The sequence below is a fragment of the Sus scrofa genome, chromosome 12, assembly GCF_000003025.6.
Source record: "Sus scrofa isolate TJ Tabasco breed Duroc chromosome 12, Sscrofa11.1, whole genome shotgun sequence".
Taxonomy (NCBI): domain Eukaryota; kingdom Metazoa; phylum Chordata; class Mammalia; order Artiodactyla; family Suidae; genus Sus; species Sus scrofa.
In genome coordinates, this window is record NC_010454.4 from 53,119,241 (window position 1) to 53,135,584 (window position 16,344).

The 16,344-nt window shown below is 44.3% G+C and overlaps 1 long non-coding RNA gene across 2 annotated transcripts in view; it reads right to left on the reverse strand.

Annotated features, from left to right (window-relative positions):
* LOC102158553 overlaps nt 1-16,344 on the reverse strand; it is a 17,006-nt gene continuing 662 nt past the window's right edge. The window contains exons 2-3 of one of the 2 annotated variants that reach the window (XR_002337366.1): nt 15,019-15,116; nt 1-1,973 (exon numbers count right to left, since the gene is read on the reverse strand). This is a non-coding gene — a long non-coding RNA (uncharacterized LOC102158553). Of the gene's footprint in view, nt 1,974-10,610; nt 15,117-16,344 lie in introns of those variants that run through there. The other variant, XR_002337365.1, reaches the window with a different exon arrangement.

The following is a 16,344-nucleotide window of genomic DNA, read 5'->3' on the forward strand; positions in this document are numbered from 1 at the left end:
TCTTTTTTTTTTTTTTTTTTTTTCATATAGAGCCCTCTACTAGGCACTACCATGTTCTCTAAATGTCCAAGACTGGATATTTGCATGAGGATTACATAAATAATGCCGCAGTCTAAAACCTAGAAAGTAAGTAGAACATGAGTGTAGGGTCCCGGCCCTTTCATGGTGATCTCTTTGGTTCTGGAGGGAGGTGGGGTGGTGGTTGGAATACTGGAAACTGTCTGTCCTCAGTAAGTCACAGGAGCTTCAAAGGACTCAAATAGCAAATATTGCCCACAAGCCTCAGTTGCTATGTGCACATATCATTGGGGTAATAAAAAAAAGCATAAATTCTTTGCAGGAAGCTTGCCCATTCAGTGGGGTAAAACATACACATGGAAAGGCAAATGAAAATAGTACACAATAAGGGACCAAATGATGGTACATTAAAAGTTTCTACCTTCATGGCAAATCACATTTGGGTTAACCTGGACATCCAGAAATGGTTTCTAAATACTGTGTGTGTGTGTGTGTGTGTGTGTACGCAGATGTGTATTTTTTTGAAGAAAAGGTGCTATAATTTCCATCAGTCTCAAAATGGCTCAACTCCCCATCCATGAAATGGTACACACACAAGCATAATAATAAACACCCTCAAAATAAAATATCAGAGGTGATAATACACTGCGGTCCTAGGATTCCTGCCACCTGTCCAAACGGTCTTCTTTAACATGTTACACCTGTGTTCCCATGGCAGCAGTTCCTAAAACTTTAAGCCTTGGGGCTAAGTTTAGGGAGTTTCCGTCATGGTGCAGTGGTTAATGAATCCGATTAGGAACCATGAGGTTGTGGGTTCGATCCCTGGCCTTGCTCCGTGGGTTAAGGATCCCGCGTTGCCCTGAGCTGGGGTGTAGGTCGCAGATGCGGGCTCAGATCCCGCGTTGCTGTGGCTCTGGCATAGGCCAGCGGCTATAGCTCCAATTGGACCCCTAGCCTGGGAACCTCCATATGCTGCGGGAAGCGGCCCTAGAAAAGGCAAAAAGACCAAAAATATATATATATATACATATTTTTTTTAATATATATATATATAACTAGTCTGAAACATTTTACTATTGCTGCCCAATTCTTTTTCTTTTTTTCTTTTTCCTGGCATAGAACGGCAATTAATACATATTTGTTTCAGGAATGAATGGTAAATGTAACCACCACCATTTGAAACATCTTCACTTAGGAGTTAAACAGATTCAGATAATGTGGTGTCCCCTGCTACCTGCCCACTCTCACTATTTGAAGAGAGATCTGGAGAGTGAGTGACATCTGTACTGATAAATTCTTCCAGTCCTCCTAGAGAATAGTAAGGAAGACAAGATATTTTCTTGGCCTTAATGAACAGCCTATAGACATAGATATTACTCTATAATAATGTTTCAGTTGAGAATGTATGTCGAGATTGGCTGCGAGTAACAGAAGGCTGAGCTGGGGCTTAACTATAAAGGGTTAATTTTTGTCACATAATGAGAGGGTTTGTGGTGAAGCGACTCCATTGGTTAGTTCATCCATGTCTCAGGTTGCTGCTGTTTTCATCTTCATGATTAATCTCCTTTTTGGCTGCTCTACTTCTAGCCTTGTATTGTGGGCAGGAAGGAGAAAAAGGCAATGCTTATGTCAAAGCAAAGAAGTTTCCCAGACGTGTTCAGCAGACCTGTGACTACGTGTCACTGATAGGAAATGCATGATACAATGACCCTTAGCTGCAAGGGAGTCTGGGACAGTAAGTATTTTATACCGACATCCACAACAAATGCAGGGTCCACCACTGTGGAAGGAGAGAAGGAACTGGTGACGTCTTCTACAAGAAGAGTGAAAGTGCTGTTCATCCTCTCATTAACGAGAAAAGTTACTAAGCACTTCCAGCCGAGCACTGTTCCAGGCACTGGGGACACAGCAGTGAGTGAGACAGGCAAGGGTTTTGCTTTGCCAGGACTTACACTCTAGTGGGATAAACAAACAAGTAGACAAGATCATTTCAGACTGAGCTAAAAGCTATATGTTATGTATGTATAATAGACATATATGAACACATACACACAGATACACCTATATGAAAAGAAACAGAATTACGAGAGAGAGCGGTGGTCAAATGATCAGAGGCTTGCCTGAGATGATCACAAAGACTGCTCTGTATTCCCTGTACATCTGCATTTACCTGCGTTTATCAGTTAGTCTTTATAGAAAACTGAAATAGTGTTTTATTTGAAATAAGAAGGAAACTGAGACACAGAGGTTAAGTCACTTGCCAAAGGTTATGCAACCAGTAAGCAGCAGAGGTGGGCTCAGAAACAAGACAGAGTAGGCCATCCGCTTAACCACTGAGGTGCAGCCCTTCCCTGGATGACAGAGGATGCTGGTCCACTTACCTGTTTCCGCCTAACAAAACCATCCGAAGACTTAAGTGGTTGAAAACAACCACCATCACTTAGTTGCTAATGAATCTGTAATCCGGGCAGGGTTCAAGGGGGACAACTCACTTCCACGGGAAAAAGTGTCGACTGGGTGGACTGCTGGAAGCCAGAGGGTTCACTTTCAAGATGGCTCACTGGCAAATTGCTGGCAAGCTGATGCCATCCATAGGTTCTTCTCCGTGTGGGTCCCTATGCAGGGCAGCTTAGGCTTCCTCACAGCATGGTAGCTGGGTTTCAAAAGCAAGTATCCCAGGAGAACCAGGACGAAGCAGAGTCACCTTTATGACCTCACCTCAAATCCAAGGGGAAGGAACTAGACCTTACTTCTCCGTGGGAAGACGGTCAAAGTCACATCATAATAAGAGCATGTTGGATATAAGATATTATTATAGGACTTCCCATTGTGGCTCAGTGGTAACAAACCCGACTAGGACCCATGAGGATGCAGCTTTGATCCCTGGCCCCTCTCAGTGGGTTAAAGATCCGGTGTTGCCATGAGCTGCAGTGTAGGTTGCAGATGTGGCTCAGATCTGGTGTTGCTATGGCTGTGGCACAGGCCAACAGCTGCAGCTCCGATTCAACCCCTGGCCTGGGAACTTCCATACATCGTGCATGCAGCCCTAGAAAGAAAAAAAATAAAAAGATGTTATTATGGCCATTTTTGGAAGATACAATTGATCACCGATGTACTGGAAGCAAAAAGAAGGATATCCCATCAGTTTTTGATGGGAGTAGGGTGTTGAGCCTTTCTTGAAAACCTAGCTGGAATCCCGGTCTCACAAACATAATGCATGTCCATATGTATTAGAGTTCCCGTTGTGGCTCAGTGTGTTGAGAACCTGACTAGTATCTATGAGGATGGGAGTTTGATCCCTGGCCTTGATCTGTGGGTTAAAGATCCAGCATTGCTTCAAGCTGCGGTACAGGTCATGGATGTGGCTTGGATCTAGCATTGCTGTGGCTGTGGTGTAGGCTGGCAGCTGTGGCTCATATTCGATCCCTAGCCTGGGAACCTCCATATGCCACGGGTGTAGCTCTAAAAAGACAAAAAACAAACATATACATATGTATTATGTATGTTACATAACACATTTACATAAAACATATACAGTTCATAAACACAGTACTTGGCATCCGCTATGCTTAGGCACAATTCTGGATTCTGTGACTACACTAAATAGAAAGACACAATTTGCCCTCGAGGAGCTTACATGTTAGCAGGAGACTGAGAGAAGTTTGTGAGCCTCTTAACTTGTCATCTTGCTCCCACCTGTACACAGCAGCCAAGGGAAGCTTTTCAAGTTCCCGTTTAAAGTCTCCACAGGCTTCCAGTTCTTAAGAGGACAGAGGACATCCTGACCACTGTCCACAAGGCCCTGCGTGATTTGGCCCTTCCAGGCTCTTCCTCATCTCCCATGCTGGCCTTTCAATTTCTGACACTCCCCCAAGCTCCTTTCTATGAGGCCTTCTCACATGCTGTTCCTCTGCCTGGAACACTGCACCTTCCACCTGTCGCGAGGCCAACTCCTGCTCCTTAAGTCTTTGCTTAAGCGTCACTTTCTCGGAGAAGTCTTCCCTGATCAATTATGTCAACCCTTTCATCACACCCTCTCAGGTGGCCCTGAAACACCATAACAACAATGAAAATATTCAGCGTAATTTGCTATTTAATGTCCATGTTTCTCCCTCTTTAGACTGTAAGCTCCAGGAAGGCAGGGACTCTGTCTCTTATTTGCCACTGGATACCTAGCACGTAGCCCAGTGCTCAGCCCAGAGCAGTAACTCACCCGATATTCATAAATAGAACAAACATCATGTGACAAATGCTACAAAAGCGCTAAGTATGAAATGCCTTGGAAATACCCAGTCTGGGAGATCAGTGAAGGCTTTCTGGGGAAGCATCATCTCAAGCTGAGACCAGAAGGACAAGGAGGAGGTAGCCAAATGGAGAGGGGGGAGCGGATACAGAGAAGGAGTAAATAGCAGGAATAGAGCATGGGGAGTGTGTGCAGAGCTTGCGGGCAGAAGGAAGTGCAGAGAGGTAAAGCTAAGAGGAGATGGGAGGCCAGAGGAGGGGGCGCAAGGAGAGGCACTGAGGCCAGACCAGGTCCTGCAAGATTTTGTAAACCAGGGTAAGACTTTTAAAAAGTTGAGATATAATTCACATACGATAAAACCCATTCTTTTAAAGTGTACAGTTCAGGATTATGTGTTTTCTAAGGAGAATATCATGAATAGATTTGCATTTTATTTTTTTATTTTTTTGTCTTTTTGCTATTTCTTGGGCCGCTCCCGCGGCATATGGAGATTCCCAGGCTAGGGGTCTAATCGGAGCCGTAGCCACCAGCCTACACCAGAGCCACAGCAACACGGGATCCGAGCCGCGTCTGCAACCTGCACCACAGCTCACGGCAACGCCGGATCGTCAACCCACTGAGCAAGGGCAGGGACCGAACCCGAAACCTCATGGTTCCTAGTCGGATTCCTTAACCACTGCGCCATGAAGGGAACTCCTAGATTTGCATTTTAAAAAGGTGACCTGGGTGAGTTCCCATTGTGGTGCAGGGGAAATGAATCTGACTAGGAACCATGAGGATTCAAGTTCAATCCCTGGCCTTGCTCAGTGGGTTAAGGATCTGGTGTTGCCATAAGCTGTGGTGTAGGTCAAAGACGCGGCTTGGATCTGACGTTGCTGTGGCTGTGGTGTAGGCCAATGGCTACAGCTCCAATTAGACCCCTAGCCTGGGAACCTCCATATGCCAGGGGTGTGGCCCTAAAAAGACACACACAAAAAAAAAGTGACTTGATTACAATGTCAAGACAGAATCGACTGGAGAGGAGAGAGAGAGAAGAGAGAGTGGAGACAGGGAGGCTAATGCTACTGTAGCGCCCAGGAAAGAGACGAAGGGGGCCAGAACAAAGCGAGTGGCCCTGCAGATCCGGGAAGATGAACTGAGGTTAAGCGAGAATTACACAACTGGATGATTTGTTGTGGGGGTGGGGAGCTGAGGCAGAGGGGAGAGTCAAGGATGACACCCTTTTCTGGCCTGGGTGACCAAGAGGCTGATGAGTCCACTGACGGGGAAGGGGAATGCTGGAAGAAGAGTCTGATGGGAAGGAAGCGGAGGTATTTTTACTTCGCTCTCTGAAGTAACTTTGGGGCATGGAAATACAGACATCCGCATCTTACAGGACATGTGGTACCAGATCCTGAATAGAGCTCTAGGCTACAGCTAAAGGTGTGGGAATTAGCGGCAGAGAATAACTTATCGAAGTCAAGGGTGAGACCACCTCAAGAATAAAGTGTAATCTATGCACGGAAGGCCTGGGAGCAACAATGACCAAGGGAGGGGAAGAGGAGAAGGAGCCAAAGTGGTGAGAAAGACCCTGGGAAATGGTGCCGGGGAGACAAAGAGTATTTGAGAGGAGGGGGTCGTGTCCAATGTTGCACAGCGTCAGGTAAGGTGAGGATGTTCCATCAGAGAAAGAACTTGAGCTCTGGATTCAGGTGGCAGCTGAAATCCAAGTTCTGCCACTTACTAACAGTCATCCTGGGCAGCAGCCTATTTAGCATCCACAGATTTAATGAACAGTAAGATGCCTTAGAGAAGTCGGCCGGCCGATGGATGAGGTAGAAATGGGATCTTCTCAGAAGAAATCCACCTGTAGATGGGAGGAATTTCCCGGCTTTGTAACCGTGCACAGACCGTTCCTTCTTTTAGTTTCCATTTCTCCGTAAAATATGGGCCATAGAAGGCTTCACTAAGGACCAAAGGCATAAATCAGGACACGGTCACCTAAAAAAAGCCACTTTAAACGTTGTTGAGAAAACTGAATACGGTACAGGAAAATGCCCAGCAGTATAAGAGGTCCTTGGGACAGACAGGCCAAAGTTTTAGTTTTCTTCCCCCTTCTTTGAGCTGCCACTCTATTTGGTAATGGGTCCCTCCCTTGGGATTTCCTGAGATTCGGCTTTATTTGGCATCTAGGTAATACCCATCACGATTAGAAAATCAGTAGACCGCATCTGTGACTAACATTTGGTTTCCAACCTAACAACGGCGTGTGTGCCTCCGTTAGGAGAACGGAGGATAGTAAAACGCGGTTTGCTTCACATCATGCCAGAGAGTTGAGCTCAGGGATATCAAGCAGGGGAAGCGAGGAGATGGGCCCAGCTCCTGGGAACAAGGACGAAGGGCAGCGCTTTGCTCCTTCAGTCTAAGGTGCTATTCAGAACTCAGGCTGTGAGTTCTCCCACCTTGCAGTCATCTGAAGTGAAGCTCTCTGACGTGAGAAGCGTCTAATAGTAAACCCGACTGCTTAGGACGACAGCTCCCCATCATCAGGTGCCTCACAGGTGGTGCTTTATGCAAGTCAGCTCACTCATCTTCACTGTAGCCGTGGAGAGAGGCCGTGCTCTCCCTGTTACAGGTGAGAGAGCTGAGACCTGAGTGATGGGCTGCTTGCCCGCGGTCACTGTTAGTGAGACGGAACTTAGATCCCAGGAACTACCTGAATCCAGAGCTCAAATTCTTGCTCTGTTGGAAGGAGTGGATACCTTCAGTAGTTGGCTCTGGAACACATTTTAGCAGTTTTACAGTTTTGGAATATACCATCTTTTAAAAAATTAGTCAATTTTAATTTACCAATCAGAACTAATTTAGTCTTAAATTAAATAGCTCTGTCACCCATGACAAGCAAAGGGGCAAGAAGAAGGCAGCTTGGGGTTAGCCAGCCAGGGGGTCAGGGCAATTCTGCTGACACAGCGGGCGCTGAACAACAGATGGAAAGTGAGGCACCCTGTGGCCAGCCAATGAAAAACTATCAAGAAATTGTTAAAAAGCAATGTCAAAGGGGATTAAAATGTTTGGTTTTTGTCATTTTGTATGGGACTATTATATTCCGTTTCCATCATAGTGGTCAATCAAAGCAGGTCTAAAAGGCTGAAAGAAGACAAAGCCAGTGATTTGGGGCCTAAATCTTCCCTTTCTTCTTCAAGTATCCCCTTTACTCAATGACAAGCAAAGGAAAGGATTTAGCTAAAAAGCAGCAATAGAAGTTATGAGCGGACGTGAGGTCGAGGACTCACACAGGTGATACAGGCTGTTTCAAGAAGGGGGTGGTCAAGTTAAGAACCCAGAAATTTCCTTTGAATCTGTAACCGGTTGTTGGACATCTTGTAAAGGCTGTTTGAGGAGAGCAGCCAGGCAGAGGGTTGGAAAGTGAGTAGGCAAGTAGACAGTGCACGTAGCTAAGACTCCCAAGAAACACAGCTCTGCGTGGGCACAGACAGGCAGGGTGGCAGCTAAAGGGTCCAGGGTATCTTGTTTAAAATCCGGGAGATCTGAGTGTATTGAAATGTGGTTGGGAAGGCGCAGGCAGAGTGGGACATAAAGGAGAGTCAGGGGATCACGGTTAACCATTATCTCGAGAAGGTGGCAAGACTGGGAGCCTAAGGCCAAGTGGCCAGAGCTATAGCTGCACACAGGACAGGAGGGAGGAAAGGACAAACATAAACACAGTTAAATATGTAGGTTTAGTGAATTTCAAGGGAGTTCGCATCTGATGATCTGTGCCCTAGAAGGAGATGATAAGATGTTCTATTGGAGTGTAAGGTGGAGAAGGTTTGAGGAATTTGAAGAAGGTCTGAAAGTCACCATGGAAAACTGAAAGGAAGCTGAATAGGAAAAAAGATTTCTGGGCAGGATACCGGTCTGGAATGGTCATTGTGTTTTCTGCAGCTGCACTTTGCATCCTGAGTGTAAACAGACAGCTGAAGTGATCCAAGGTTAGGGGTTTATAGGAGGGAAAGAAAGGGTGCTGAGACCCTGGCTGTGGAGTGGCTGGAAGGACAGATCAAGGAACCTAAGTCGGATAGGGAAGTCTCCTTAAAGACTTAGAGATGAGTCAGGAGTGATTCCTTTAGAGAAATCATACTACTTTTTGTCCCATCTGGCTTCATTAGTTATTGTAATCATGGCCACATAAATTTGTTTACACCAGTAACAGACGGTACTTTCTCACTGTAACAATTCAGAATTATCAATAAAGCTGAATATCCCCTTTGACTATTATTTCCCGAAAGTGATCACCGATACCAGTTTGGTATGTATATGTCCAGAATTTTTAAGAGGCATTTATATACATATAAATGTATCTATAAAAACACATAGTATTGTTTTTAGTTTCTTTGAACGTAAATTAATAAGTGATGTCATGATGTATTATTTTGCAGCTTACTTTTTTTTTGTTTTTTGTTTTGCCTTTTCTAGGGCCGCTCCTGTGGCATATAGAGGTCCCCAGGCTAGTGGTCTAATCAGAGCTACCGCTGCCAGCCTACACCACAGCCACAGTGATGCTGGATCTGAGCCATGTCTGCAACCTACACCACAGCTCATGGCAGCACCAGATCCTTAACCCACTGAGTGAGGCCAGGGATCAAACCCGAAATCTCATGGTTCCTAGTCGGATTCGTTAACCACTGCGCCATGCCGGGAACTCCTGCAGCTTGCTTTTTCCATTCAACAATAAAGAACCTTACTAAGTAGATGTACCTCATTTTTCTTGATTGCTGTGTAGTTTACTTACCTATTCACTTCTGTTGGATATTTAGTGTTTGCAACTTTTTGCTATTACAGTGTTGTAATGAACATCTTTGTACATGTCTACTTAATACACAAGTGTGCTGACTGTTTCTCTAGGGTAGATGGTAAGAGGTGGAACTCTGTGTCAGAAAACCTGTGAGTTTAATAATGTAATAGATACAATTAAATTGACCATTGCAGGTTCTGTAGTATAGGTATTATAGATAAGAAGTTACATATGTGACCACTAATTTTACATGTTAGTTCCTTTAAAACTCTAGACATGATTGACTTAGAAGTCTCTTAGTATATAGAAAAAAGAACAGCAGACTAGTAATTGGAAGATACAGGTTCAGGTTCTGGTTCTGTCCCTAACAACTCATCTGGGCCTCAGTTTCTATACCTATAAAACTAAATTAAAGCAGTGTTGCCTGAAATACGGTACCTATACCACTGGGAGCATGCAAAATGCTTTTATTTTTATTGACTTTTATTTTAATAATTACTGTATTTTAAAATAACATAGGGGAGTTCCCATTGTGGCTCAGCAGAAACGCATTTGACTAGCATCCATGAGGATGCAGGTGTGATCCCTGGCCTCGCTCATTGGGCTAAGGATCCGGCATTGCCGTGAGCTGTGGTGTTAGTCGCAGATGTGGCTCAGATCCCGCATTGCTGTGGCTGTGGTGTAGGCCGGCAGCTACAGCTCCAATTTGATCCCTAGCCTGGGAACCTCCATATGCCGTGGGTGCAGCCCTAAAAAAGACAAAAATAAAATAAAATGAAAAAGAATACAGTAAACTAGGAAAATTATATTTATCCTATCAAATCAAGGATTTATAGATATTATTTACTAGTAATATAAAATTTACTTTTTTTCTTCTTGAAAATTCTTCTTTTTCTAATGATTTTTATTTTTTTCCATTATAGCTGGTTTGTAGGGTTTTATCAATTTTATACTGTATAGCAAGGTGACCCAGGCACACATATGTATCTACATTCTTTTTTCTCACATCACCATGCTCCATAATAAGTGACTAGATATAGTTCCCAGTGCTCTACAGCAGGATCTCATTGTAAAATTTATTTATTTATTTATTTTTAATTTTTTTAATTTTTTTGTCTTTTTAGGGCCACACCTGTGGCATATGGAGGTTCCCAGGCTAGGGGTATAATCAGAGCTGTAGCCGTTGGCCTACACCACAGCCACAGCAACACCAGATCTGAGCCGCGTCTGCAACCTGCACCACAGCTCACGGCAACACCGGATCCTTAACCCACTAAGCAAGGCCAGGAATTGAACCCACAACCTCATGGTTACTAGTCGGATTAGCTTCCGCTGCACCACGATGGGAACTCCTTATTGTAAGATTTAAGTTAAAGAAATGCGAACTGACCTAAAGGAAAATAGTATGCATATAATAGTATAGGTGGCACATAAGTATGGCAAGTCATGAATATGATATATGAAGGACTTGAAGTTTCTTCATGAAATCAAGAAAAGGTTAGATTAGAGCTGTAGTTCCCAGACTTTAGATTACAGTGACTAGCAAAACATTAAAAAAGAAGTTAGTGATCAACATGGAGTTGCTGACTTTTTATTGTGCTGATTAATGACATTGAGAACACAAACTAAACCCACCTATAGGCCCATCACCATTATTTTAACAGAAAGATATTAAAAATATTATTTTGTAACTTTAAAGAAGTACACATGTTAAAAAATTTTCAACTTGTACAGAGGTATAAAAACTTATTTTCCTTATAAAATCTATCATGGACATCCATCCATACATCTACTCCATTTTTAGAAAGGCGTTTTCTTTGGCCACACCCATAGCATGTGGCTGTCTCCCTGGCCAGGGATTGAACCTGTGCCACAGCAGTGACCTAAGCCGTTACAGTGACAACACTGGATCCTTAACCCACTGCACCACAGAAGACCTCCTAGCTTTTGTTTTAAATAAATAATCTTATCACTGGCTTGGGAGTCCCTTACAATTTTTTTTCTCTTGCATGGGAGCATCTAATTTCTGGTTGGCATCTGACAGCTGCATCCCTGAGTTCCTTGTTCTCACCTAATGGTCTTCTTATTAAAAACAAAAAATTCTACCAATTAGTCAAACAGTAAGTATTTTAATTTTAATTTTTTGAAATACAGAAAGATAGAAAAAGGTAAAGTGGTGCCTACATTGGAACTGACAGGCAGGGAGACAAACAGCTAGAAAGAGCAAGACACACAGGCACAGATAAAAGGCCTAAGGACAGACAGAATAGACAGCTGAAAGAGAGGAGAGGAACCTGGAGACACAGGAGAGACATAAGAACCGAGGAGACAGAGAAGAATGGCCAAAAAACAGGCTGTGAGGAGAGAAAGAAGAATTACTGACATGCAGGCAAGATGACCAAGAGGGATGCAGACAGGCAAACAGAAAAGGACAAAGAGAGAAGGAAGGCAGACAGAGAAAGAAAACAATGAGCAAAGAAAGAGGACAAAGTGATAAGAGTGTTTTAGACTACGCAGTGCTTTATAATTCATAAAGTGCTATCACATACATTATTGCAGGCAGACAGGGAGAATCCAGCAGACAGATGGGGTGATGGAGGGATCCAGGCCAATCAGACAGAAGAGAGGGAAGGTGGCCAATCAGAAAGAGAGGCTAGAATAGAGCCCAAGACAGTCAGTTAAGAGAAAAGACAGAACCAAGAAAAGAGAAGTGAGAGGAAGAGGGGGAAAGAGAGGAGACAGACAGAGACAGAGGCTGAAACCCTTAAATTCAGGAATACAGACAGAGAAAAGGCAGGAATGAAAAAATAGTAGACTGCGTGTAAAAGTTTTATCATAATTTTTCTGAAGGACCTGGATCGAGGTCCCCAAAGAGTTATAACGTCTCTAAGGTGGCATGTGAGAGGAGCCAGGAGGAAAGATGAAAAAGGGAGAAAAGTTTTAGTAAGAAGCAAAGTTTTTTAGACTAGGAGGAAGACAAATTTCTTCAACAGGCCTAGGTCAACAGCCTAAGGGTGCTGCTGAACCTAAAAGGATCTAGATTCATAGTTCTTTAAAGAATTCATATACAGACTGTGGGAAAAGCAGTGGGCCCTTACAGACGCCATGTGCATGTAAGCTAAGCTTACAAACCATCTGCACTTACTGACCATACCTTTATTTACAGGCTATTTTTCAGTGCTACCAGTGCTTTCCTGTCTGTTCTCAATTAATACTGACTTCAGTGAGGAAGAGAGACCAGCAATGGTGTGCTGTCTTCAGGGCAAGTTATGGCGCAGAGTAGACTAGGAAATTAGGAAAGAGCAAGCCCTTCCCAAGTATTTCTCAAGTCCTGGTAGGAAAAGCATGAGACCAGCAAGCAGTCAATCAAAAAGACACGTGCCATGAAATAGAATCAAAAAGCCAATATGGGAGTTCCCGTCGTGGCTCCGTGGTTAACAAATCCGACTAGGAACCATGAGGTTGCGGTTCGATCCCTGGCCTTGCTCGGTGGGTTGAGGGTCTGATGTTGCCGTGAGCTGTGGGGTCACAGATGAGGGTCGGATCCCACATTGCTGTGGTTCTGGGGAAGGTCAGCAGCTACAGCTCTGATTAGACCCCTAGCCTGGGAATCTCCATATGCCGCAGGAGCAGCCCCAGGAAAGGCTAAAAGACAAAAAAAAAAAAAAAAAAAAAGTTAATATGCCAGAAATGGCAAGCCGGGTGAAGTTGGAAGGAGTACTGACACGGACAGAGGAAGAAGCCATCCAGCAAAACTGGGAGATAATTAGGAAGACATGACGCAAAAAGCAAGTAGACTTATACATGTGTGTAGACTCTTCTTTGGAATCTGATCCAAGAAATGTGTAGTGACTACCTCAGAGGAGAAGAAGAGGGGTGCAGGAGGGAGGCTTACTCTCACAGAGGATACTTTTAGTACTTTGAAAATTTGGGGGAGATCCCTGGTGGCTCAGTGGGTTAAGGATCCAGCGGTGTCACTGCTGTGGCACGAGTTGGATCCCTGGCCTGGGAACTTCTGGGTGCTGCAGGTGCAGCTGAAAAATAAAAATAAAAATATTGTACCGTGTGTATGTACTATCTATTTAAAAGTTGATGGAAAAGAAGAAAAGGGGGGGAAAAAAAGCAAGCAGAGATGTGGACAGCAAGAGCCAGCCAGGCAGACAGACAGCAACAAAACGGGAAAACAAGGAGAGACTGGGACAATGGCAAAAAGACTGAGGCAGGCTGACTGTGTGAGGAACCAAAAAGATACAAAGAAAAAGAATGGAAACCGAGGCAAGCAGTGAGAGGAAGGCAGGGTAGAGGAGAGGGCAAGACGGCAGCTAAGACTTTAGGGCAAGCGGACCACTGACACTCTGGGGTAGTGAGACCATCATCACCACGGAAGGGATGCTGGAATAGGGGGAGCCAAGGGAGAAAAAGCTGAGAGGCAGACACACTGGAAAGAAATGAGCCTTCAACAGCGGGCAGACAGGCAAGAAGACAGACGTAAAGGATGGCAAGGACACAGGCATAAAGAAGAGGAAGAACAAGTCGAAGGGCAAGATAAGAGGCAAACCAAGACAGGGAACTATGGCAGGGCCTGGAAGGTAGACAAACCAAGAGTCGGAGACTAAAAAAGTGATAGAGACAGGCAGGCGGGGAGACAGATGGCTAGAGAGAGAGTGGTGGGCAAACAGCCAGAGAAGCAGACAGACAACCAGAGAGAGAAAGAGGCTGCCAGCCAGTCAGGGAGGAGCAGACAGGCAGGCAGGCAGACACCATAACAGGAGCAAGCAGGTAGAGAGGCAGGCGGAAACAAGCAGAGAAGAAGAAAAATCAAGAGGTCAGTAGGGAGAGAAAAGGGAACAGGAGATGCCGGCAGGCAGAGAGGGAGATGGACAAGAGGGAAAATCAGGCAGATTAACAGATCCATGTGCAAAGCACACCCGGGGAGAATGATGAATGTTTGTACAGGGATGCACACAGCCACCCTCAGCCACCCACACCTGAAGCTCGGGGCACATGTGGCAGGCAGGCGGAGGCGCTCAGCACAGGCAAAGGGCACACAGGCAGAGAGCCTGTGGTGCACCAGGATGCGCAGGGCTGCCACATACACATGGGGACATGCTTCCCAGACACACACAGGGGGGCCAGAAAGAGGGGGAGGCACACACAGTTGGAGCCCGGAAGACAGAAGTAAACAGAAAGAAGACAGAGATGGAAAGTCACTTAGAGGTGACAGAGCCTGAGTCCAGGAGAGAGAAAGACAGCCTCGATGAAAAAACACACACATTCACAGAAGCCCATATACAGAAAGAGGGGGCCACCCAGATGAACTAGTACAGAGGGGCTGAGAAAGAGGACATAACAAAATCGAATGGAAGAGGAACTGGAGTTACACTCAAGACAGGAATGATACGGGAGCAGAGGCAAAAAGAATTCCAAAGTCCAGGTTAAGAAAAAGATGGAAATCAATGCTCAATAAGGTGTATTATGGGGGGCGGGGGTTGGCACATCAATAAAGAATACTGTAAGCCTTGTAAGCAAAAATGTGCCCTGCCACTATTCCTTTCTGGTTGCTGCCTACCTACCGCTCCTTGTGAAGGTACCCCCAAACCCTGCAGGGACTGCTGGCCGGCTGGCAGCCAAACCTAAAAGGTGGGAATAACCCAGGAGAGAAATGATTCCACAGGCAAGGGATGGGAAGCAAGGGAAAGGGCAAAATGAGATCAAAAGAATGGCTGGAAACTGGAGGAAGAAAAGGATAAGAATGAAACAGGGTCCCACGGAGCTACTTGCCCTCCATCCTTTGCTAGCATTACTCAACTGGCAAGTTTTATTTTATGACTTCTCTGACCAAATCGCTCGATGAGAAAGCTACTTTTGGGCTCCTTTGCAGCCTTCCATCTGATTCCTGGTATCACTTTTAAGATCAACACTGGGGTGCAGTGGGAAAGCATGGAGCAGAAAGTCAGATGACAATGCGCGTGTAACCCCCTACCTCTTTCTTTTTCTCAGTCCACGTTACTTTTCTCTTTCATGGTACCTCAGTTTCTTCCACTTTATCAGTGTTGGAGATCATGGAGGAAGGAAAATATACTGAAACGGGAGAAAAGAGAAAATTTCACAATCCTCAGACTTAACTCTTTCCCCTGTAATCTAAAAAGCTGTTCCATTTACCCCTAAATTAATTTCCCAAGTCAGATAAATTTTATATTCAAGTAATTGGGGGAAGGAAGGGAAAAGTAAAGGAGAAAAGAGGATAAAATTTACAACAATTTTAAATCGCTGAAAAGGCTGGGCAAAGGGGAGAATCAAACATGGACTCCTTTGAAAAAAAACTCAATCATCGTATCTATTCATATCTCTCCCCCAAAAGTCACTAGGATTTCTATCACTTTTTTAAAGAAAGGAAAAAAAATCCAGTACCGCTTCTCACTTAAAAGATACGTATACAATTAAATGCGTTTTGACTTCAATGAGGTATGTAGAAACAGAGTTATATATAAACATATATTTCATCTTTTTTCTTTTCAATGCCTGAAGGGGAAAAAAAAAACCTTCACATCAAACCACTCCCTTCTGAAGTATTCAGAAAAAAAAAAAAAAGCTTTTCTTTAAGAGAAGGGAGGTGGGGAGGAAGAGACTAGTAAAGAAAAGAAAAAAATTTAAATCTAGTTGGACTAGTATCTAACTAGTTAACCTTTAACAATTTATGCTGATGTCAGACTGAGCATGAGTACTGATTAATGCCCCCCCTCAAATATTTTTTTATAAGGGGGGAGTTAGTCACAGCAGCCATTTTTGTTTTATGCAGAAATCCTTCATGCCCCCCCAACGCACACACTCACATACTCAGTACACAAGGAAAATATCTCTATTAATCTGTGCACTAATCAGTTATGAAAAAAAGGGAGAAATTTGTGGGTTTCTGGGTAGAGGCTTGGAGATGGGGGTGTAACAGGGAGGAGAATGGGGGGGTGAAAAATGAAATATTAAGCCAGCCATTTTGTTTTAAAAGGGGATTTTTCCCCCCTCTCCCTTTCTTCATGGAGGGGGTGGCGGTGCTGGAGGGGGGGTTGTTTTAAAAATAATTTCCAGGCGGCCATCTTAGTGCCTCAGCTCTGAGAAATATTTCTGAGCGCCCCCCTCAGAATTTAAATATATTTAAAGCAACGGAGAGGGGGGTAGAGAGAAGTCGAAAACTTTTATATATATATATATATATATTTTAATCCCCCTCTCTTGTTCTCTCGGGAGGAAGGAGAGAAAGAAAAAAAAAAGTCCTCAATTTTTTCCAAGAAAATTTTTGGGGGTGGTTTGGCCC